Source organism: Heterocephalus glaber, unplaced genomic scaffold, assembly GCF_053883595.1.
Source record: "Heterocephalus glaber isolate CG9 unplaced genomic scaffold, H.glaber_assembly_v1.0 deba00001479, whole genome shotgun sequence".
In the NCBI taxonomy this organism is placed as follows: domain Eukaryota; kingdom Metazoa; phylum Chordata; class Mammalia; order Rodentia; family Bathyergidae; genus Heterocephalus; species Heterocephalus glaber.
Window position 1 is genome coordinate 21,745,386 of NW_028258316.1, and position 25,957 is coordinate 21,771,342.

The window sequence follows — 25,957 nt, forward strand, 5'->3', positions numbered from 1 at the left end:
ATGCCTGATGGATTCATTCTGTAGGGCTTCCTGGGGTGGTGATCCTCATTGTCTTTTCCTAGGATATTGTGTAAAATTCTTTGGAGTGCTGGTTTGGTATTCATGAAGTTCCTAAGGTGCTCTTTGTCATGAAAGGATCTTATTTCACCATCAATTTTGAAAGATAGTTTTGCAGGGTACATCAATCTGGGTTGAAGGTTTTTTCCTTTAGGGCTTGAGATACATTGCTCCAAGCTCTTCTCGCCTTGTGGATTTGTGTTGGGAAGTCTGCTGTGATTCTGATGGGCTTTCCTTTGTATGTGATTTGTTTCTTTCTCTAACTGCTTGTAGAATTTTGTTCTTCTGTTGGGTTTCTGGAATCTTAACTATTGTATGCCTATGTCTAGTGTTTTTTTATCAAGGCTATTTGGAGTCCTATATGCCTCACTTATCTGTATGTCAAAGTTCTTTTCCCCTATTTGGGAAGTTTTCTCCCATCACTTCTGTGAACAGATTTTTTTTATGTCTTCTGCACGCTCTCCCGTTTCTTCATTCACTCCAGTCAGTCTTATATTATTCTTTCTTGCATGGTCTAGCAGGTGCTGGATTGATTTCTCGTGGTCCCTAACTATTTTAAAGAAATTTTTCTTTTCCTGGTCACTAATTGCAATCTTATCTTCTATATCTGAAATTCTGTCCTCACATTGGCTCATTCTTCTTTGTAAACTTTCAGTGGAGATTTTAATCTCCTGGAAATCTGTTTGCATCTGTTTTATGGATTCCATTTGTTTCCTATGTTGGGATTCCATCATGTTTCTCAGCTCCTCTATTTTTTAACACCAAACACACTTTATTAGCGCAAAAAGTGGCCATGACAAGGCACAGCAAGCAGAAACATACATTAGCAGTCAAAGGGTTAATGTTGCATACAAACATAACTTTTCTCTGTTGTAGTCTTGGCAATAGCCATAGGGATAGAAAATGACCTTCTGTAGCAACTGGTAAGAAAGCTAAGGACACTCACCAGCAGCACAGAGCACAGTAACAAAAGGATGCAGAATGGATCAGGCCACTGTAGTGCAAATGTCTAGGACAGAACTGAAGATTTAGTTCAATACTACGCAAACACTAGAACTTGGTAATACTTCCCAAAGTGTTCACTCAAGTTGTATTACTATTCTGACAAAAAAGGTGCTAAGTAAAGTTGTTTACAGTTATAATGGTTGTACAGTACTTTTTAAATCTGCAATTTAGGTTCTAGGTTTTTCCATGAAGAATTAACTGCACTGAAGTTCTATAAATTATACTTAAACAATTCAGCTATAAGAGTTTACAACAAAGAGATAAATACTGCTATCCAAATTATTAATTATACTTTAACAATAATCTCAACATCAGCAACCACTGTAGTTACTACTATTTGACTTGGGGCAATTTCTAGTCTCATTTTCTTCAAGGTTCATAAACTCATCTTGGGCACAGGAAACATCCAACTTTAATGAAACAATGTTTAGACTGTACATGTCAACTTTAAAAAAAATCACACACAGGACTACAACTGCAGCAGCTATTCCAAATGCCTGTTTTAAGTTAAAGCGTTCATTGAAAAAAATTAATACCTAGGACCTTTGAATGAAATTCTACTACCCTTGGTAAGTCTAAAATTTTAAGAATGACTATTTAGAAAACCTGGTTTACTTAAACCTGGTTTTCTCTTCAAAGAAGAGAAAAGAAGACTGACTATAAACTACATCAACACTCAAGTGAACTGCACTATGCCCTTCTGGCCAGAAAGTTGCATTATTTTTTTCCCCTAAAAGGAAGGCAGTCTTTTATTTGTTTGGCCTTCCAAGCTTGATTTATAGTAACTATAAACATCACTCACTTGTGGAAAGTTATAGAAAAATTCTTAGAAAAAATAATTTCAAACATTAGTCACACTGTTGAAATACTCATCCAATACTAGTAATTTGTTCTTCAGTAAGAAATAGAATCCTTCATAGCAAATGCCCCAGAGTTACCTCACTCAATTACTACTGCCATTGAAAACCAAACTGTTAGCTAAACCAGCAAATGTTTTCATAGCTTTACTAAACACCTGTTGTTTCAGTAGCCACCACATTTGTCTGAGTAAGTAACAGCAGACTGCATCTGACAGAGACTAATAACTAAACTTACAGACTGTGTGAGACAACCTAGCACCGATACTGTGCTTCTGAGAAGTGTACTGATGCACATGAAGCCAGCCTAGGTAATTGCCTTTGGGGACAGAGGAGTTTACTTTGCCTTGACTGGTTCTCGTTCTAACCAGCGAACTCTAACCTTTTGCTTATAATGATACTCCTTTTAAAAATCCTGTAACATTGACAGTAGAGGGAGCCCATCAATTCCATCGTACGTAGTGCACCTGCAGATGACTGCACCGCAGAAGTACTGCAGGCTAAAAGGAAAGGTCCTATTCAGAGATATAGTAAACAATGGTTCAAAAAACATGCAAGAACTGGAGTCTTTATAAGGTTCTAGAAGTCCTGTTACAGTGGAAGAGTGAAACACACATGGGTCGTGGACATCAAAACTGAAGTTGTGATTCCACTGTTCAATTCGGGCACGCAGGGATCTGTTGTAGCGGCAGAAGCTCACAGAGAACCGGTAGTCCTCTTGTGCAGAGTCCCTGAGCAAGAATGTGCCTCAGGTTTCCCTTCCAAAAAGGCTTCTGGTTTATAGTGACCCATCACTCCCCAGTAACAGGATTCCCTGTAATCTGAAGCAAATCCGGCATGAGATGGTGTATGTAATCAATCTGTGTATGGACTTTCCAAGCTCCCTGTCTGCTAACATGAGCATGGCTGTCTCCAGACACCTGGCGCTGATTCTGCCTCCATGACTGCAAACACAGGGAGGTTGTGTCCTCTTCTGAGTCACAAGTAGCCTGCGGAACTTCAGAACTGTCCCTACTCATTTCTGTCATTCCAGGAGCTAACTTTGAGCCCAGTTTTTATAAGGGATTAACCTGTGCAGTAGCTTCAAATGTATGTATTTGTGCATTGGGAGGGGGATTCACCCCTTCTTCAATACTAAGCCATCCTCTCTGTAAGTCTGTCTTCTTCATCTTCTGTAGAAACCAAGGACGGATCAAATGTATCAAAAAAGGTTGAATGTGGGCTCACAGGAGCTGTATGCTGTTTAATCAAATGCCATTTTGGGGCTAAATCTGAACCAGCAGGAAAAGGGCATTTCTCGAGCATCAATTCAGAAAGATGTATTTTTCTTTTATTGGAAAAGAGGGACTTCAACTGCTTGGTGTAAGTTCTCATGGGAAAACACAAGCCCACAGTGTCCTGTAGCCTCTGTCTCAGAGAGCAGCTCCCAATGGTTCTGCTGGAAACACTGTCCATGTCGTGCACTGAGCTCACTCCGTAGTGCCTCTCTCACCTTTGCAGTCCACTTTGAGCTCTACCAAACTTTTTATCAATATCCAAAGAACTCTGGATCTTTGTGGAACAGGAATGCTTTCTCTCTCTCTCTCTTTTTTTTTTTTTTTTTACTGAGGATTGAACTCAGGTCCTTGCGCTTGCGCAGCAGGAGGCGAAACCACTGAGCTAAATCCCCATCCCCTGGAATGCTTTTGCTTCCCACCCCATGGGGCATGTTGAGAGTAGGAACCTCTTCGCGTGAGTCTTGTTCCTGGGGTGACACATGAATCATTATCCTCCTCAATCGTTATTTCAACAATTTGAGGGATTTTGGTAGCAGTTTTGGCTTCTCCTTGAAGAATTCTTTGAAGGACTTAAACCCATCTGTAAGGCAACATTTTCTCTTAAGGGACTGCTTTGCTGCTGAGGAGCAGAGTCTACCAGACTGATGTTTTTCTCTTTGATAGACAAACATCTGTTGGAGTTCATGTCCATATTTATGGCTTCCTCCCTCATGACCGAAAAGATTCTGACATCTGTATTTGAAGGTATTCTACATTTTTCCCACTTTATCCATTGATTATAAGATCTTCCTCTGACCAGAAAAGCAGTTCTTTGGAAATGCCTCAGAGCCTACTACGAACCAGCTCCCACTATGAGCGGTGCAGTGTGCAGGGGCTCGGGGGCCGGGGATCCCGTCCTCTTCCCGTCCAGCCCATCCTGGCCTGAGGCCAGAGCTGCCTGCATGGGGGGGTGGGGAGGCACCGGCTGGAGGCGGACTGTGCCAGGTGTGGGCACTGGGCAAGAAGAGGCTGCCACTAATGGTGGCATGGGGGCAGGTGGCTGACCCAGTGACAGAGGGAGCACTATCTAGCCACTATGCATGGGGAGGCCTCATCCAGGTCACCTGCGGCCAGGCAGGATGGGCTCCCACTGCGCACCCACTGAGAGGGCAAGTGAGCCTGTCCACCAGTGCATCCCATCCCCTCCGACCACCCAGCCAGCCTGGCCTTCCTTCCTCCAGACAGAACCCGGGGACACCAGCTCTGCTGGATGCCCCTGCCAGGTCCCCACCTCCTGTCCTCCACAGCCTCCCGCTCTTCACCCTCCCCCCCCCCTTTTTTTTTAAATCTGTGTCCGCTCTAGATTTATTAATCATGTCTTGCACTATGGGCACAATCTCTACAGTTATCTGACAAATGGAGTTCATTTTTTCCAGATCCTCTTTTGTTGCCAGTTCAGGGAGTCCAGGTGGTTGAGTATCAGATTGTTCCATCTCATTTCCCTTTGAGGTTGCTTTAGGTGATCTGGAAGTCTGGTCTTGAGACTTGTTTAGGTGTCTTCTCATTTCAATGGGGAGGGTGGTGCTGCTGTTGCCTACGTGGCTCACCTCCTTGGTGCTGGGGGGATTCTGCTCCTCAGTGCTGGGGGAAGTGGTATGGTGGCCTAAAAGGCTCAGTTCCTCCACACTGGGTGGGGGGGCTCTGCTCCTAGGTGCTTAGGGCCAAGTGTTGTATTTTTTTGGAATGTGCCAAACTTGGATATTTAATTATCATTTCACCTCGTATTCCATTTTAAAAAATGAAGTTTTTTTTTAATCTTCTCTATTCTTTGTATTGGTCAGTGTTGATTCAAATTCCCAATACACTTAGTCTTTAAGGGGAAAAGGACTAAGGGGATGTGAGGGGCATGACCCTAGTCTGGATGCTATGGGAACAGCAGCCCCTGGTGGGCATACGGAGCACAACCTGGTTGTAGGAGCTGCCTCACAGTGAGGGTATTGTGTGGTGGGAATGGACAGAAGGGTAATTGTCTTGGGAAGCAAAGGTGTAAGGTGGAGGAGGCAACACAGTGTGTTCCCACAGCTGTTGATCCACAAGAACAGCCCCAGCTGTATCAATGAAACATGTAGAACATGTTCTTGTGGCCTGTGGTGGAATGAACTAGAGTAAGCCAATCAGAAATTGCATTTTTAAAGTAAACTACAGTCATCCAGAGCCCTGGACTTATGTACTAAGTCACATTAATGAGAATGTGTTGTGGGTACAGGCCTTATATAGTTTTTACCTTTGCCAACCTTAACTTGCAATCTATGAGAGATCCTAATAGCCTTGCAATAATTACCCGGCACCCCATATTGATACACATTGTCACAGATCTTACAAAGTATGTGTGTTATGGGAGTAGGAACCAATTCTATCTTCTCAAGTGTACAGAAAGTCACAGATCTCCCATCATCACACCACTACCATTGTGCCTGCTTGGACCTCAGTTACTGGAAAAAAGTCCTCTAAATCAGAGCTTAGTAACTGGCCAAGTGAAAAGTAGGCTTCCTGATGTTTTAATGATTAATATGGTTCTCAAAGCAGATTTACACTAGGGACTTTGAATTCTGTATAATTTTCCTCAAAATTACAACTTCCTATGCCCCACAGGCTTGCCTTTAGTGGGCACATATTTCAAATCCTATGAGATTGCAGATAAAAATGTTACTGTGGAATTATGGTGGGGCTTGCACTCAGGTGCTGCCTTACTCTGATCCCATGCAAGACACCTGCAGCCCCTCTATTTGTAGAAAACCTGTGGTTCTTACAACTGCTGGGACAGGGAGGTAGTGTAGACTACAGAAGCACTGAGACCAATCACCAAGCATAGCAACTACAACCCCACAGGTCTTTATTAGCTAAGCATTCATACTTCCCATTGGGTTATTAGGTCAATTTGTCATTGCTTCCTCTGATACATTCTGTCTTTGAGAAATTTGGTTTACTTTGTGTCCTTGACATTGTGTCTGATGGCTGTTGCTATACTGCCAGTGCTCATTTCACACAACCCTATGGAAGAGCACCAGAAATCCTTCCAGAAAAAAAAATGGTTTTGACTATTTTCCTTAAAAAGCCTTAAATTTTCCCTTAAAATTCACTTGAAGGTCCCTGTGTTGTTTTTAAACAGTCTATATACAAGAGGAGGAGCTGCATCAGGAGTGCCTGGAACTGGTTATAAATGCAGGTTACTCAAGGCTGCCCCAGGCTGCAGAGTCAGAAGTGCTGTGTTGGCCATGCCTTTTGTGTGGCCACAGAATGCCAGGTAATTTTTTTTTTTTTTACTGGCGATCAAACTCGGGACCTTGCACTTGTGAGGCAGGCAGAGGAACCACTGAGCTAAATCCCCAGCCCCAGGTAATTCTGATGATGCAGGTTCAAGTTCAAGGTGTAGGAAGAAAGCATATTCAGATTCAGGACAGGAAAGGACAACATTTACAGCAGGTAATAATTATTTTAATAATAATATTCTTACATAATTTTTTTTCATCTAAGTCAGAATAATTCCAGTGTGTGCACAGTAATACAACAAAAGCAATATTTTGGAGAGGACATCAGCCATTTTTCTAGGGGCACATGTTATATCCTAAGAATAGCTTATTCAAGGTGGGAAGTCACTAAATCCTTAAAGAGGAAATGAAGCATTATCAACAATTTCTGTTGCTTAAACCTTGTGAATGTCCATATTTTCTTTCCTACTTTTTAGTGATGATATTTAATAGAAAGATTATATACTTGGATAACAAAAAACAAAGATAATTTAAAATGGTTATTGAAAACTTCTTTTAGAATTTTCATTAGAACTGTGCATTTTAATACACATAATATATTACAACTGTAGTATACATGCATGCAGCAATACAAATTACAAATAAATGTGTTGCAGGTTCATTTCACATTTGTTTGAAAGACACAGAACACAGGTGAAAGAGTCCAAGGGTTCCACTGCATGTCAATTCTCAGGACAGAGGCAGACCCATCCAGGACTTCATTCAAGTTACTACCAACCTGGAGCTCCTGCCTGTGCATCAAGGCCTCCACTTGCACTAAGCTGGCCTGTTTTCCAAACTGCCAGCATATTGGTCACAGCACAGGTGACAGTGTGAAGAACCACAGTTCTTGCTGGAGTTCCTGGGTGCACCAGGCTCTGCCTTTGGCTCCCATTATGGCCCCAGCAAGCACAAAACCCCTGGGTTACCTCTAGTTTCTTCCTCTATAATATGGGAATCATAACCACAGCTGTGCCATAGGCTGCCTGTGAGGATTAAATAGCCACAAGAGGAGGGTACACAATTGTGCCTGCAGAAGCCATGGTGCTATGAAAGGTCAGGACAGGGTGGCCTCCTGGAACAGTGGGTGCACAGCAGAGGGGAAATACTACAGCCTGAAGGGAGCCCTAGAATGTATGCGTGTGTGTGTGTGTGTGTGTGTGTGTGTGTGTGTTGGGTTGCGGGAGAAATGGGTATGACAAGGAAAGAGCAGTATCCCAGCATCCTAACTGTGAGAATATCTGTCATGCTGACTAAGACATTCACGCTCTACATATACTTTTCAAGATAATTTTGTGCTTTTGTTTTGTTTTTAAATAATTTCTGAGAATTAAAAAAAGAAAGTTCCAGGGAAATCATCAGGACTCTGGATTAAGATGGCTTTTAAGCCAGTATCTCTAAGGAAGGGGGGCCGGGGATTTAGCTCAGTGGTTCCAGCGCCTGCCTCACAAATGCAAGGATTCGAGTTCGATCCCTGGTACCAAAAAAAAAAAAGATGGCTTTTAAGCCAGTATCTCTAAGGAAGAAAGAAGAGCTCATCTGTTATCAGGGTTATAAGTGGACTAAAGAGGACCATATATATATATACATTATATATATATGTATATAGTGTGTGTGTGTATATGTGTGTGTGTGTGTATTTGGCTGAGCTGCAGCAAAGTGAGGTTCAGCTCCTATACCATCTGAGCCCCTGAAGAATGCTCAAGGAAACCCTCCACATCGCCAATGCCAGTGCTGTGCCCCTGGACCCTCCATCCTGCCTTGAAGGCTGGGTCCCTGGAGCACACCACCACGCAGGCCACACAGTATCTGAATCCACACTGCAGAGGCACTGAGGGGCCATAAAGGCCATGGTTATGAGCTCCAGAAGATAAAGCAGAAGTGAACAACAGAGAGAGGGCCTCTCTGAGGCTCTTCAGTGAAAATTGAAGCCTACTAGAAAAGTGAAGAATTGCTCTGCAATAAAGCCACACTGGACCATCGTGGTTAATTGCTTAAGAGTCATTAGAGACTCAAATCCTAAAAAGACCAGCCATACCTGGAAGATATCTCTGAGAAGCAATCACTCCATAAGGGCTCTAAACACAAGTAATAAAAGATACTCACAATAAGCAATATTGAAGTATCAGCCCAGGAATTAAACCAAAAAACAGCACTAACAGCAAAATTAGAAATGAGAAGACATTTAAGCAAGGCACAAACCCAGACTTCCAGCTCACCCAAGACAAATTCTGGGGGAAACGAGGTGGAAAAATCTGATAATTAACCAAGTGGACACCCTCAACTGATAGCACAGGAAATAACACAACAGATGAATGAGGCTCTAGAAAAATTCAAAACAGAAATAATTACCCAGATAACTACAGAGATGGTGAGCAGAATGAAAGACAAGATTAGAGACTCTAGAACAGAAACAGATAAAAAAAAAGATGAGCTCAGGACCATGATGGAAGCCATGAATGCCCAGCATAGGAAAGAAATGGAATCCATGAAACAGATTCAAACAGATATTCAGGAGATTTAAAACTCCACTGAAAGTATTCATGGCAGGGCTGGGAATTTAGCTAAGTGGTCCCACCGCCTGCCTCGTAAGCTCAAGGACCCAAGTTCGATCCCCAGTACCAAAAAAAAAAAGTATTCACAGCAGATTGACTGAATGTGAAGATAGAATATCAGATATAGAAGACAGGATTGCAGTTAGTGACTATGAAAAGAGAGATTTCTTAAAAATAGTAAGGGACCATGAGAAATTGATCCAGCAGCTCCTACATAACACAAAGAAGAATAACATAAGACTGATAGGAGTACATGAAAAAGCAGGAAAAAGTACAAATGACATAAAAATCTATACACAGAATTAATGACAGAAAACTTCCCAAACAGATGAAAAGAATTTGACATATAGATAAGTGAGGCATGATAGAAAAAAGTCTACACCTAGACATATAACAGTCAAGATCCCAGAAACCCAATAGAAGATCAAAATCCTACAAGCAATTAGAGAAAAGAAAGAAATCACATACAAACCCTCAAGTCAAGGAGAGCCTGGAGTGAGGTATTTCAAGCCCTAAAAGAAAATAACCTCCATCCTAGACTGTTGTATCCTGCAAAATTACCTTTCAAAATTGATGGGGAAATTAGATACTTCCATGACAAAGAACACCTAAGAAACTTTGTAATTACCGAAACAGCACTCCACACAATTCTAAACAATATCCTAGAAAAAGGAAATGAGGGTCACAACTCCACAAGGACCAACAGCGTGAAGCCATCAGACAAGGCAAGAAATTAAAGGGAAAGGGGGGAAAATAAAAAATAAAAGAGGCAACAACAGTAAAATAACATGACAAGGATGAGTCAATATGTATCAATTATAACCATCAATGTTAATGGCCTTAACTCACCAATCAAAAAAAATAGACTGGCAGAATGGATTAAAAAACAAAATCCAATAATATGCTGTATACAAGAAACATGCTTGATTCAAAAAGAAATTCATAGACTGAAAGTAAAAGGATGGAAAACAACTCTCCATGTGACAGGAACCTGGAAAAAAGCAGGGGTAGCTATTTTATCTGCAGACAAGGTAGATTTCAAACCAAAACTAATTAAGAGGGACAAAGAAGGTCACTATATCCTTGTAAAGGGAACAATCCAAGAAGAGATGACAATCATAAATATATATACACCAAATACTAGTGCTCCCAACTATACAAAACAAATATTAATGGACATGAAAAACCAAATAAGCACTAATACAATTGTAGTAGGAGACCTCAGTACCCAACTGTTACAAATAGACAGATCATCTAGACAGAAAATCAACAATGAATTAATAGAACTGAACCAAGCTTTTGAACAATAGGACTTAATAGATGTCTACAGAGTGTTCCACCCACAAAATCAGAATATACATTCTTTTCAGCTGCACATGGATCATTCTCCAATATAAACCATATGCTAGCTCATAGGACATGCTTAAATAAATGCAAAGGAACTGAAGTTATCCCCTGTATATTACTATAGTGCAATATAATTGGAGATCAATAGCATAAGAAACTGCAAGAACCCCACAAACACATGGAAATTGAATAACACTCTCCTGAACAACCAATGGGTCACAGAGGAAATTAAAGAAGGATTTAGATAGTTTCTACCATTAGATGATAATGCCAATACAACATACAGGAATCTATGGGATACAATGAAAGCAGTTCTATGAAGGAAATTCATAGCAGTAAATGCCCATACTAGGAAAACACAGAGAGCTCAAATAAACAACCTAATGCTTATCCTCAAGCTCCTAGAAAAAGAAGAGTAAGACAAACCCAAAGCTCATACAAGGGATGAAACTATAAAGATCAGGGCAGAAATCAATGCAATGGAGACTAACAGAATGATACAAAAAATCAATGCATTGAAGAGTTGGTTTTTCGAAAGAATAAATAAAATTGACAAACCCTTAGCCAACCTTATCCAAAAAAAGGAAAGAAAAGGCCCAAATCCATGCAATGAGGAATGAAAAAGGAGAAGTCACAACAGATCCAGCAGAAATCCAGAGGATCATCAATACCTACTTTAAGAATCTGTATTCTAATAAAATGGAAAACACAGAAGAAATAGACAGATTCCTAGATACGTATGAATTACCAAAGCTGAATGAAGAAGATATAAAAATCCTAAACACCCCAATTACAATCAGTGAAATTGAAAACATAATTAAAGATTCACCAACAAAGAAAAGCCCTGGCCCTGATGGCTTCACTGCTGAATTCTACAAGACATTTAGAGAGGAACTACTGCCACTACTGTTTATACTCTTCAACAAAATTGAAAGGGAAGCAATACTCCCAAATTCATTCCTGGGAGCAAGCATCACTTTGATCCCCAAAGCAGAGAAAGATCTAACCAAAAGAGAGAACTATAGGCCAATCTCACTAATGAACATAGATGCAAAAACCCTTAATAAGATACCGGCAGGGGCTGCTTCTGGCTACCTCAGCAGGAAGCGAAGAAGCAAGCGGCTGCATCTTTGGAAACTGAGGTAGAGGTTTTGCTGTCCTCACAGCAGAGGAAGTGAGAACGAGGCCTCCGGCAGTGTGGACCAGTGTTGGGTCCCTGTAGCCGGTGAAGATGGGTGTTGCTGATGATGATCGCCAGAGTGGCGGGATGGGCTCCTGCTGGCCGCGTCCATGGAGGATGAACAGCTACATTATTGAGCAGGGAGTGTGTTATTTGGTTTTGTGTGAAGCTGCCATCCCTAAAAAGTTGTCTTTTGCCTACCTACAAGAGTTGCATTCAGAATTTGATGAACAGCATGGGAAGAAGGTGCCTACTGTGTCCAGACCTTATTCTTTTATTGAGTTTGATACCTTCATTCAGAAAACCAAGAAGCTCTACATTGACAGTCATGCCTGGAGAAACCTTGGCTCCATCAACACCGAGTTGCAGGATGTGCAGAGGATCGTGGTAGCCAACATTAAAGAAGTGCTGCAATGGAGAGAAGCGCTCCTAGCATTGGATTCAAAGGCTAACAATTTGTCCAGTCTGTGTAAGGAATACCACCAGGATGGGAAGTACTTGAACATACATTCCACTTATGCCAAACTTGCAGCTGTAGCTGTATTTTTCATCATGTTATTTTTCAATAGTGTATGTGCAGTTCTGGTGGCTGTGAAGTAGCAAATACACTCACTGGTAAGGGAGAACCTAGAACCTAGGAGGTGTATGTTTTCAGGAGGCTGAGCTCACAGGGATATGTATTAGAACTCAAGTGGAACTTCTGCCTCTAAAGACCTTGCAAGAAAAGACACACCCAGAAAATGAAAGATCACGCCTCATTTAATGAAGCCTAACCCTATGTGGAAAGTCTTTTTTGGGGGCAGAAGCTTTCTCTGGGTGCTAAGCCTTATATGTTAGGGAACAGTAGATTATTTTGTTTTTTCCCTCCCAGAAAGATTTTAAAACAGCACTGACTAGGGTATTCTGATCCCCTAATAGAGCCATCAATACCATGTAAGGTAACCAACCTGTGCTAGCACCATTCGGAAATTCCTTCAAAGAAGGAGGCCCTGTGGGAAGTTTTTTGACTTTAAGTAACGTTCCTTTCAGTGGTGACATTTGTGATTTTCAGTAATCAGTTTTTGATGGCCTTTCAAATCAGACTCCAGGTATGTGAAGGTTAATTGCTTTGCTGCACAGATCCTGTCTGTTGGCCCCTGGAGGAAGTAACCTTTTGTTGTTTTCCTTTTATGATATTTTGCTTATTTCCTAGTTGCTTTAGAGTTAAATAAATTATGTTAAGATACTTTGAAAAAAAAAGATACTGGCAAATAGAATCCAGAAGATCATCAAGAAGATCATACAACCTGACCAAGTGGAATTCATCCCAGGGATGCAGGGATGGTTCAACATACACAAATCAATAAATGTAATACACTATATCAATAGAGCCAAGGACAAAAACCATATGATCATCTCAATAGATGCAGAAAAAGCATTTGACAAAATCCAACACCCATTCATGATAAAAACCGCATAGAAAATTGGAATAGAAGGTCTTTATCACAACCTGATTAAGGCTATCTATGAAAAACCAACAGCCAACATCATATTAAATGGTCAAAACCAGAAAACTTTCAGACTAAAATCAGAACAAGACAACGGTGTCCATTACTACCACTCCTCTTCAATGTAGTTTTGGCAATATTAACCACAGCAATTAGACAAGAGAAATAAATAAAAGGAATAAAGATAGGAAAAGAAGAAGTTAAACTGTCATTATTTGCTGACGATATGATACTCTACATAGAATGATGAATGTAAATGTATTGTATACCTAAAATGTACCAATAAAAGAATTTTTTTAAAAAAGAAAAAGAATGCTCGAGGACCCTTCATGAGGGTCCAGAGCTCTGACAGGAGGCTGGGAATCCACATCAGATCCTCACATTCTTCTGCACAGTCAGCTAGGCGGCAGCACGCTTCAGCGGATGGGAGGGATGTGAGGGCTTCAGGGAGTTATAGTGAGGACTAAACTGGGACCCACTTCGGCTTTTTGTGTGGAAGGGGTATCTTCTTTTTCTTATGTTGCTGAAAGCAGTAGCAACCAATTTAACAACTTTTTTGCTGATGGAAACAAAGTGTGAAGTGAAGAAGAGTGTGTGTGTGTGTGTGTGTGTGTGAGAGAGAGAGAGTGAGTGAATGATACTGGGTCCTTATCCCACAGCCGTCTCACTGCGCTACACCTCCAGCAATTTTTACCCTCCTTTTTTTGAGACAGAGCCTCGACAAATCTTTGATTGCCCAGGCTAGGCTTGAACTTGCCACCCTCCTCTCAGCCCAGCCTCCCAGAGTTCTAGGATGATAGGCATGCACCATCATGCCTGGCTTTTCCCATTACAGTACTCCAAAGCCTATTGGAACTCAGAAACGCCACAATGGTGTTGTCCTGAAAGAGGAACTCTCATTCCAGCAAAAATTCGCAGGGGAGGGCAGGCATTCAATGTAGAAAGGGCTCATGTCCAAATGCCTCAGGCCACAAAGCTGATGAAGGATGGCTCTGTGCCTGTGTTCTCTACTGTCACCAGAACCTCCATCTTCTCTGGAAAACAGTGTCATGAGAGCTGCAACCACAGCAATGGGACTGGTGCACTGACAAGAACAATGGGGTGAGCTCTCTTGTCCCTTCTGCCAGAGGAACTCAAATAGGAGGTGCTGTCCATGAGATACTGGCCTCTGCCAACACCGAATGTGATTTTCTTCATCATGGACTGCCCAGCCTCCAGGACAGGAAGCAGTAAGTTTCTGTAGTTTAGAAGTTACCCAGTCTGAGGTACTTTGTTACAGCAGTCCAGATGGACCAGGACGGGACCCTATTTCTTGGCAGGTATCACACAACACACAATGAGGATGCAACTTCCCATGACACTCGTCCTTCACAGGGATTGTATGGGTTGAGGCAGACTGAGGAGCACAAAGCAGCATAATCTCTCTATATCGTTTGTAGACTCTCACAAGTCCCTCGGCTTGGGAAACACAGCAAACAGACAAGAATCTATCACCAACTCCACAATAAGACCCCAGCAGACACAAATGAGAGCACCCTAGAAGAGGCAGGAGTGGGGACTCCTACTCAGGGGGAAGACCTCATGCCCAGGAGAGGGAAGGGGAAGAGGGTCCAGTGAAACATATGTATCAGTGTCTTAATCACTGATAAGAAGGAAGGAGACTAGAAGATCCAAGTAACAGAGCCCAGGACTATCAGCATAAACTGTCTCTATGGATAAGAGGAGATATGACCTTCTGAAGGGGAAACCCATCAGGGGTTACCTCTCAAATCCTGCAAACTTCAGAGCCTTTCTGGAGCTAAGACAAGGAGAAAAATCCATCTAGCGGTGCATTCAGGGCTGAGTTGAGGACCAAATAGCAAATTTCTGGGAGTACAAGTCTCCCTGCCACTGAGACCCCCTGTCCAGGAAGGGGGTGTGGCCCCATTCTGCTGACTCAGTGGTCCCTAGGTTTGGATGCTGTGACCACCAAGAGGAGGGTCACACCTAGGTTGGGGCCAAAACAACTAGCCAGTGTCAGTACCAGCATCTGTGCTGGAGGTTGCGATCTTCTCTGCTGCCCACGGCCTCATGCTGCAGGACAAATCATCTTTCATAGGACCAGCAATCAGTAGACTCTAGGGACACAGAGCCCCAGTGTTGGCCAGAGGCTCCATAAAGGGAAAAGAAAAAACCAGGACAAGGCATTTGATTTGGAATCAAAATACACTGAGAAGCCGGAAGAACCAAAAAAAGCAAGCACACATATGAAGCTGTGGGCAGAGACCCAGACCAGCCAGCAGTCAGAGCTGCCTCGGTGGCACTAAGCAAAGATACCAGGCTCATCTGCACCTCCTACCCCCCCACCCCCAGGATCCCTGGCTCACTCTGAAAGATGCTTTCACCAGTATCCTGAAGCCATCCTTCACCCCACATCCTGCTAAATGGCCAGAACTCTAGTAGCAGGTTGCACCTACACGGAGAACACCCTCACAGCCCTCCTGCTGGTGAGGCATTGAGGGAGGCTCTCTTCATCAAGAGCAACAGCACCTGGCAGTAGTTGCAGAACCTAGCCAGGTGTGCTGCAGCCAGGCATCTGCTTGGGGGAAGAGGAGTAGGACACCCAGGACTCCATGCTCACAGTCTGGAAAGGCTCTACCTCGGCCATCCCCAGGACATTCCCTGGCCAGCCTCACATCCCTCAGCGGAGGTCTGAAGCCTCCAGTCATTCTTCCCTCATCCATTTCTAAGCTCTGCACTGCACCTGCTCAGAGCTTCAATTACCCAAACATTTCACTATTTTCATAATGCATTTCTACAAGAATACATAGAACAAACCTTATGGACCTTTGCATCCTTGCACACACTCATACACTAAGTCTTTGACCAGAGACTTACATTCAGTAGTCGGTGTCCTGTTCCCACACCCTCTCTGTCCTTAGAGTGAGGGACAATAATAACAAGGGCTGATACCATGGGAATCTCCAGTCAGCTTTCAAGGTAGGAGGAAATGACGTGGCTCCTCAGGCTCAGAATGTGCAGAAAGTTTGAGTGTGGTCACACACTCACAGGACAGAAGTGCTTCCACTGGTGAGAAGCAGGGTGCCACCAGGAGCCCACTGTCATCCTTCTGGGGGCAGCCTGATCTTCAAGCTTCCTTCAGTCCTGCAGGCCCCCCTGGTGTCCTCCAGGAAAGAAGGCAACAGGGATCTTCAGCTTGTGCAGAGCACACACAGAGGACTTGGCTTCTCCTTTTCCAACTGGCTTCAGAGAATGGACTTCAAGTTCAGTGGCCCATTTAGGGTGCCTGGACTTCCTTTTTTCTCTCAAATTCAAGGGGATCAGGGGTAGCAAGCATGAGTGACAAAGGTGTGGCCTCTATGGAGCCATCTTGGCCAGGTGCCATGAAAGCCACAGGCTGAAGGTTGGGCTGGAGGACAGGTAAGAGTAGAAGCCCTGGCTCTTCTTCCCTCTGGGACAAGAGGAGCCAAAGAGAAGGAAAGGCAAGACAAGATCTCAGCTCCACAGTGACAGAGGGACCAGAACAGGAGAGCCTTGAACAAGGGAAATCAAGGCAGATCAGAGTACCATGCAGGTCCCTCTAAAAACCCTGCAATGACACCTACTTCCCAATTAGGAACACAGCAGCAGAGCCACACATGAGGACACATGTCCCTGCCAAACCCACACATAGAAGGATGTAGACAAAGTGCCCCTTTACTACCAAGTATTGATAGTGACCACTGACCACTGATGCTGTGTTTGTTCCATGGCTGATGGGTGCAGGTCCCAGGACCAGGCTACCTGCCAAGTATCCAGCAGATTTGTAGAGAACTCTGCACTGAAAGGTGACTTCTCCTTGATGAATGCCTTCTGGGAGGAGGGAACGCCCCCTTCCACAGACACTGCACATTGACTAGCCAGTTCCCTTCAGGCACATTTAAGGGACCAGCCAGCCATTGCCACTGAAAATGTCTCTTTAGACAAACAAATACCTTGGAAAAAGAGGCAGAGAGGGGCAAAAAGGTTTTGGGTAGCTGTCCCCTGCTGGTTCTGAAAGGACACTGTGGACTCAAGAGTTTCCATCTTGGCCCCTGGAGTGTGTGCATCTTCCCTTTGGGCCCAAGGACAGTGGCCCTGGGGGTGTTGTCCAGCCTGGGAATTTCTGTCTGGTGAGGGACCTGTGACCTCCTCAGATATTCTTTACAACACAGGGCAGGATCCTGTCCTTGCTGCAAACGTTTGTCCTTCAGGGTTGAGGAGGCCTGTGTGACCTTTCTTCACTAGGTAGAACCACAGGAGGCCCCCTGCAGATGTACTGGTACAGAGGGCCACGGGCAGGACTCAGCATTTGAAGGATGGTTGCAGTGTTTTTGGCCTCATCTTGCAGGCTGCTCAGCCCCTGATAGCTACCTGCAAATGATCCACATGAGTCTTCTTAGGCCTCCACAGTCATGTCCTTCAATCAACAGTGCAGAGGAGTAACTGCTGAAAAGAAAAGTAGCACAATAAAAAAGGATCAGCTAAAGGAGGCTCATGTTTCCTGTGAATCCCCCAGAAATAAGCAGAGGACCAAGAGCCACTGGAGCCCTCTGATGACCCTTAGTGCACAGTGCAGAGGTCCTGGGCATGGCCTAAACTGAGGGAGTTTTTACTACCATCTGCTAATTTCATCATTCTTCTTTAGTCATCATGTGAAAGTTAGGTCTTTCTATTCTACCAACTAGGCAGGCAGTCAGATTGACTGATATATATGAATGAACACTCATGAACTACAGTTTCATGTCCTGGGTTTTAACTGTCACTATCCTTATTTTGATGCTCATATTTGTCCAGTGGGATCTCCTTCCACTCCTTCAGCATCCTCTGCCCATGTCTTCAGTTACATATGATCTGTCTCATGGTTTTCTCTACACGGATGTTCCCAGGTTCATCTCATGCAATCCCAGCACAGCCTCCTCCTCTGTCACTGTCTCTAGGACCTAAGTCCTTTTGATGGAGATTAGTTGTTGCCACTAAGATTGGCAAACTCAGCAAAATCATTTCCATGCAACTAGTAACCAAGTCACATAAATCACCCCTTTCTTTTCTCACTTAGCTTCACACCACCTTTAGTGAAGTTTTAAGCACAGGAGAATGTTACAAGCAAAAATTCAACAACAAAAATAAGGACAATGGGCTTTCGGGTATGACAATGTTAGCAGACTTTTAGACCTGATATTTACCACTAAAATCTCAACCCTTTACAAAAGCTATGTCCAGCACAGGGGTTAAACACAAAAGTTTTAAGGGGCTTCCAAATGACTTAAGTCATCAAGGACAATATAATAATGAGATCTTTTACTGATCAAGTTGAATGGTGAACATTCCACAGTGAGCAAAACATTGACATTTTCAACAAATCCAAGGCCTTATCCAGTCAGTGAAATACTCTGCAACTTCTACAAGTGCAGGCCCAGTGGAAAAGCAAATTTTATTAAGTGTATAAAGCTGTCTTGGCAAAACAAAAAACAAAAACAAAGATCTCATTTCCTCAATGTTTCAGACACCCACTGCTTAACACTGTCCCAAAGAGGTGGGCGCTGCTCCCAGCTGTCCCAAGAGTCTTCTTATTGGGAAATCCTGGCCGACCTTCTCCTTTCCCCTAAACTTACAGCGGCCTCCAGGGAGTCCGGCCCTCCTCCATGTAGACCTGCACCCCAAGGAAGTCCAGTTTTCTGCGCTGGCGTGTCCGGAAGTCCTGTGTCACCACGTGGGACCAGAAGAAATGTCTGTCTGCAGTCTGGACAAAAACTGAGGATGAGAGTGGAGGACAAAACTGGTCTAAACCCCACAACACCTAGGAGGAATCTAGAAGTGTCTGGTGGTCTCTCAAGGGGCCATAGGGGCCTGGGACAGGTGGAGGTATCTCCCCAGGGCCCTGACACAGAGATGCATGTGGCACACAAAATCACACAGCCTCAAACCGCATTTTTTGGAAATGAGGCTGTTGCAGAACTTTTTACTCACTCTAGGAGGATCCCGGAGGGCCCCGCAAGCCCCAGAGCCGCCACAAACCGCCAAAACCGCCGGACTTCACGAGACTAGCTGAGAGGGGCAACGTTGGGTTCCCCGGGCGCGGGGCAACGAGAGCCCTCGGCTGGCCAAGGTGCGCGGGAAGGGAGCGTCGCGTGCGCCCTCTCTCTCAGACATCTCGAGGGATTGCATTTTTCTGTGTAACATACAGCTCTTTAGTAAGGAAAGGAAAAGAAAAAACCGAAAACCTGCCAGTTCCTTTGTTTCCACATGTTTGTAGCCTCCCAAACTTGCTATCAGCAGTGATGGAAATTTGAAGTGATTCCACGCGAAACGGCCAGGGGGCGCGAGACCAACGGTCACCACTCAGCACGATGCTCCCGTCCTGCGCAACTCCGGCCACCAGAGGGCGCGCGCGTTGCCCTCGCACCCACCAACCGCCTTTTGCCTTTGGGGGAGAAAGCACACCAGCTAGGGCAGGGGTTTTTTTGTTGTTGTTTTTTGGGGGTTTTTGCTTAAATTCTTTTACTGGTACAGTTTAGGGCAGTTTGACACCTTTTAGTCCCAGTGGAATGGGTGATTTGCGGTGGCTCCGGGCTTGGGGGCTGCTCCCGACTGCGCCCAGAGTGAAATGAACCTGGGAACATCCTTGTAGAGAAAACCATGAGAGAGCTCACAATACAGCCAAGGACATGGGCAGAGAATGCTGAAAAGCATTCTGGAAAGGAGCGCCCACTAGCCAAATTTGAGTAACAAAATTGTAATACTAACAGTTAAAGCCAGAGGGAAAATAAACCCAGGACAAGAAACTACAGTTCATGAGTGTTCATTCATATATATCAGTCAATCTGACTGCCTGCCTAGTTGGTAGAATAGAAAGACCTAACTTTCACATGATGACTAAAGAAGAATGATGAAATTAGCAGATGGTAGTAAAAACTCCCTCAGTTTAGGCCATGCCCAGGACCTCTGCACTGTGCACTAAGGGTCATCAGAGGGCTCCAGTGGCACTCGGTCCTCTGCTTATTTCTGGAGGATTCACAGGAAACATGAGCCTCCTTTAGCTGATCCTTTTTTATTGTGCTACTTTTCTTTTCAGCAGCTACTCCTCTGCACTGTTGATTGAAGGACATGACTGTGGAGGCCTAAGAAGACTCATGTGGATCATTTGCAGGTAGCTATCAGGGGCTGAGCAGCCTGCAAGATGAGGCCAGAAACACTGCAGCCATCCTTGAAATGGCAAGTCCTGAATTAAGATCAGGTAGTCTTGTGCTGCACTGACACATGGGCTCCCACGGAGGCCCGCCATTCCATTGGTGATTGTGTGCAGATCCCTGGGAGCAACTGTGTGGCCCAGACCAGTGCTGCTGTAAACAGATCCCAGCAGGGGGGCCTCCAACACCAGAGGCTCCAGCACGCCCCCCAGGCCAGGAACCTCCGCAGAGAGGAGCTTCACGGGCACACAGAGACTCACTGCAATACCATTGGAAAGTGCGAGAAGACCCCAGCCAAAGCCTGTGCAGATAACAGAAACTGTGGTGCACAGCCCCCAACCAAAAGCCCTCCCAGACAATAGCTACATAGGGGCCCCAAGGAGAGGCATGCCTAGATACCATCCCAAGTGTGCTCAGGCCCCAGCCAGAAGCCCACCCAGACAACAGGTAAGCTCAGGGATCTAGAAGGCCACCACTCTGAACCCAGGAATTGGTGTACTGGTGAGCAGCAGAGTAAAGGCTGCTCGGTGGCTTGCTGAGAATTCAAGACCACTGGGTGAGCAAAAAAATGCCTCAACAAAGACACAGCAGGCTGCATCTCTTGAAATGAGAAGACATGTAAATAAGTCCCAAAACCAGACTACCAGATCACCTAAAGGAACCCTAGAGGGCAATGAGATGGAACAATCTGATACTCATCCACCTGGACTCGCTGAACTGGCAATGAAAGGGGACCTGGAAAAAATGAAATTATTTCTCAGATAAAAGCAGAGATTGTGTCCATAGTTCAACACATGACTAATAAATCTAGAGCAGACACAGATAAAAAAATAGAGGAGCTGAGGAATATGATGGAATCCCAACATAGGAAACAAAGGGAATCCATAAAACAGATGCAAACAGATTTCCAGGAGATTAAAAACTCCATTGAAAGCTTACAAAGAAGAATGAGCCAATGTGAGGACAGAATTTCAGATATAGAAGATAAGATTGCAATTAGTGACCAGGAAAAGAAAAATTTCTTTAAAATAGTTAGGGACCACGAGAAATCAATCCAGCACCTGCTAGATCATGCAAGAAAGAATAATATAAGACTGACTGGAGTGAATGAAGAAACGGGAGAGCATGCAGAAGACATAAAAAAAAACTGTTCACAGAAGTGATGGGAGAAAACTTCCCAAATAGGGGAAAAGAACTTTGACATACAGATAAGTGAGGCATATAGGACTCCAAATAGCCTTGATAAAAAAAAAACACTAGACATAGGCATACAATAGTTAAGATTCCAGAAACCCAACAGAAGAACAAAATTCTACAAGCAGTTAGAGAAAAGAAACAAATCACATACAAAGGAAAGCCCATCAGAATCACAGCAGACTTCTCAACACAAACCATCAAGGCAAGAAGAGCTTGGAGTGACATATTCCAAGCCCTAAAAGAAAACAGCCTCCAACCCAGATTGATGTACCCTGCAAAACTATCTTTCAAAATGGATGGAGAAATAAGATCCTTTCATGACAAAAAGCACCTTAGGAACTTCATGAATACCAAACCTGCACTCCAAAGAAATTTACACAATATCCTAGGAACAGACATTGAGGATCACAACCCCAGGAAGCAAAGCAGAATGAACCCATCTGGCATGACAAGAAATTAAATGTAAAGGGGGAGAACCCAACAAAAAGAAAAAGTCATGGCAATGACAAGTCAATATGTTTCAGTTATAACCATCAATGTTAAAGGTCTCAATTCACCAATCAAAAGAAATAGACTGGCAGAATGGGTCAAGAAGCAAAATCCACCAATATGCTGCATACAAGAAACACACTTAATTCAAAAGGAAACTCATAGACTGAAAGTTAAAGGGTGGAAAACAATGCTCCATGTGATGGGAACCCCCCCAAAAAAAGCAGGAGTAGCTGTCCTCTTTGCAGATCAAGTAGATTACAAACCAACACTGATTAAGAGAGATGAAGAAGGACACTACATCCTTGTAAAGGGAAGAATCCAAGAGGAAGAGATGACAATCATAAACATCTATGCACCAAACACTAGTGTGCCCAACTATATAAAACAAATACTAACGGACATGAAAAGTCATATATGCACTAATACAATTGTAGTGGGGGACCTCAACACCCCACTGTCACAAATAGATAGATCAACTAGACAAAAAATAAGTAATGAAATACTAGAACTCCATCAAACTCTTGAATAAATGAACTTAACAGATGTTTACAGAGTCTTCTGCCCCCAAAAATCAGAATACACATTCTTCTCAGCTGCACATGGGTCATTCTCCAAAATAGAACACATACTCACACATAGAACATGTTTAAGTATGTGCAAAGGAACTGAAGTTATCCCCTGTATATTATCAGATCATAGTGCAATGAAATTAGAGATCAATAGCAAAAGAAACCTCAAGAATTTCATAAACACATGGAAACTGCACAACACACTTCTGAATAACCAGTGGGTCAAAGAGGAAATTAAAGAAGAAACCAAAGAGCTCCTAAAACTAAATGGCAAAGACAATACAACATATCAGAATCAATGGGACGCAATGAAAGCAGGGAAATTCATAGCAGTGAATACTCATATTAGGAAAACAGAGTGAGCTCAATTACACAACCTGATGCTGAAGCTCAAGCTTCTAGAAAAAGAAGAGCAGGACAAGCCCAAAGCCCATAGAAGGGAGGAAATTATAAAGATCAGAGCAGAAATCAAAGCAATGGAGGATAAGAGAATGATACAAAAAAATCAATGAAGCCAAGAGTTGGTTTTTCGAAAGAATCAATAAAAATTGACAAACCCTTAGCCAACCTTATCAAAAAAAAAAAAAAAAGGAAAGAAAAGGCTCAAATCCATGCAATTAGGAATGAAGAGGGTGAAATGACAACAGACCCAGCAGAAATCCAGAGGATCACCAATACCTACTTGAAAACCTATACGCCAATAAGATGGAAAATACAGAAGAAAAGGACAGATTCCTAGATATGTGTGAATTACCAAAGTTGAACGAAGATGACCTAAAAATTCTAAATGACCCAATATCAACCAATGAAATTGAAAATGTAATTAAAAACTTACCAACTAAGAAGAGCCCAGGTCCTGATGACTTCATTGCTGAATTCTACAAGACATTTAGAGAGGAACTACTGCCACTACTGTTTAAACTCTTCATTGAAATTGAAAAGGAAGCAATACTCCCAAATTCATTCCTGGAAGCAAGCATCACCTTGATCCCCAAAGCAGAAAAAGACCCAACCAAAAAAAGGAACTATAGGCCAATCTCACTAATGAACATAGATGCAAAAATCCTTAATAAGATAATGGCAAACAGAATGCTGATGCTCATTAAGATCATACACCCTGATCAAGTGGGATTCATCCCAGGGATGCAGGGATGGTTTAACATATGCAAATCAATTAGTGTAATACATTATATCAATAGAGCAAGGACAAAAAACATATCATCATCTCAATAGATGCAGAAAAAAACATTTGACAAAATCCAACATACATTTATGATAAAAACCCTACAAAAAATTGGAATAGATGGACTCTACCTCAATCTGATAAAAGCCATCTATGAAAAATCAATAGCCAATATCATACTAAATGGTCAAAAACTGAAATCCTTCACACTAAAATCAGGAACAAGACAAGGATGTCCACTATCACCATTCTTGTTCAATATAATTTTGGAAATATTAGCCACAGCAATTAGGCAAGAGAAAGAAATAAAAGGAGTAAAGATAGGAAACAAAAAAGTCAAATTGTCATTATTTGCAGATGACATGATACTCTATATAGAAGACCCTAAGAACTCCACCAAAAGTCTTCTAGACTTAATAATCAAATTCAGTAAAGTAGCTGGATACAAGGTCAACACAGAAAAATCAATAGCTTTTCTGTACACAAAAAACAGACTCACTGAGAAAGAAATGGGGCAATCAATTACTTTCACAATAGCATCCAAAAAATTGAAATACCTAGGAATCAACCTAAGAAAAGAAATCAAAGACCTCTACTCTGAAAACTATAGCACTCTGAAAAAAGAGATTGAAGAGGATATCAGAAAATGGAAAGACATCCCTTGCTCCTGGGTAGGAAGAATCAACATAGTGAAAATGGTCATACTTCCAAAACTGCTATATAGATTCAATGCAATCCCAATTGAAATCCAGCATGATTCAGCATACTTTGCAGACCTTGAGAAAACAATCCAAATATTCATTTGGAACAAGAAGAGACCTAGAATAGCAAAAGCAATACTAGGCAATAAAGACAAGATAGAGGGTATCACAATCCCCAATTTGAAACTATACTACAAAGCTGTTGTGATAAAAACAGCATGGTACTGGCAAAGAAACAGACCTGAGGACCAGTGGAACTGATTAGAAGATGCAGAAACAACTCCAGAACACTCAGCCACCTCATCTTCAACAAAGGAGCCAAATGCCCTCACTGGAGGAAAGATAGCCTCTTTAATAAATGGTGCTGGAGAAATTGGGTTTCAACTTGCCAAAGACTAAAACTAGACCTATATCTCTCAACATGCACTAAACTAAAATCAAAATGGATTAAATATGTAAATATTAAGACAGAAACACTAAACCAGCTGGAAGAGAGGTTAGGAAGAACTCTTGAAGACATTGGTGTAGGAAAAGATTTTATGAACAAACCTCAGTTGCTCATGAACTAGCACAAACAATCAACAAGTGGGATCTCTTCTTGTTAAAAAGCTTCTTCACAGCAAGAGAAACCACCAACAGTGTGAAGAGACAACCCACAGTGTGGGAAATAATTTTCACCAGCTGTCCCTGAGACAAAGGTCTACTATCTCGAATCTACAAAGAACTTTTAAAAAATCAGACCTCCCAAATTTAAAGACCCAATCCAAAAATGGGCATCTGAAATGAACAGACATTTCTCACACAAAGAAGTAGAAATAGCAAGTAAACATATGAAAAAATGTTCAACATCACTGGTCATTCGAGAGATGCAAATGAAAACAACACTGAGATTCTACCTCACTCCAGAAAGAATGGCTGCTATCATGAAATCAATCAATAACAAATGCTGGCAGGGTTGTGGGGAAAGTGGAACACTGCTCCATTGCTGGAGGGAGTGTCGACTGGTGCAAGCACTGTGGAATCAGTATGGGGATACCTCAAAGAACCAGGACTGGAAGTCCCATTTGACCCAGCTATTCCCCTGCTGGGTATCTTCCCCAAAGAATTAAAAGAATCATACCACAGTGATATATGTGCACCCACGTTCATAGCAGCATAATTCATGATAGGTAAAACTTGGAAGCAGCCCAATTTCCTATCAACTGGAGACTGGATAGAAAAAATGTGGTTTTCCAGAATTTCGCCCTGGTGAACCATGGAAAGGTTATCCAAACATTGACCCCGAAACTGACCCTTATGTCACTCCTGGGAGTGTCATAAACAATCATTCAATTAATGCTGTGCAGGAAGTTGACCACCTAAGGGTCATCCATTCGTGCCTCCAACAACAGTGTTCCCTCAGCAGTACAGCACTTCATCCAGAAATAGTGATTCCAAATTGACGTGGTCTCCTGGTTCAGTTACAAACACCTCTCTGGCTCACGAGCTGTGGAAGGTCCCTCTGCCACCTAAAAACATTACTGCTCCGTCCCGCCCACCTCCGGGACTGACTGGT

The 25,957-nt window shown here is 42.9% G+C and overlaps 2 pseudogenes; one reads left to right on the forward strand and one right to left on the reverse strand.

Moving 5' to 3' along the window:
• Positions 1-2,256: 2,256 nt before the first annotated feature.
• LOC101710806 (suppressor of cytokine signaling 5-like) lies at positions 2,257-3,969 on the reverse strand (annotated as a pseudogene).
• On the forward strand, positions 3,334-20,007 carry LOC147826118 (vesicle-trafficking protein SEC22b pseudogene; annotated as a pseudogene).
• The last annotated feature ends 5,950 nt before the right edge of the window (positions 20,008-25,957 follow it).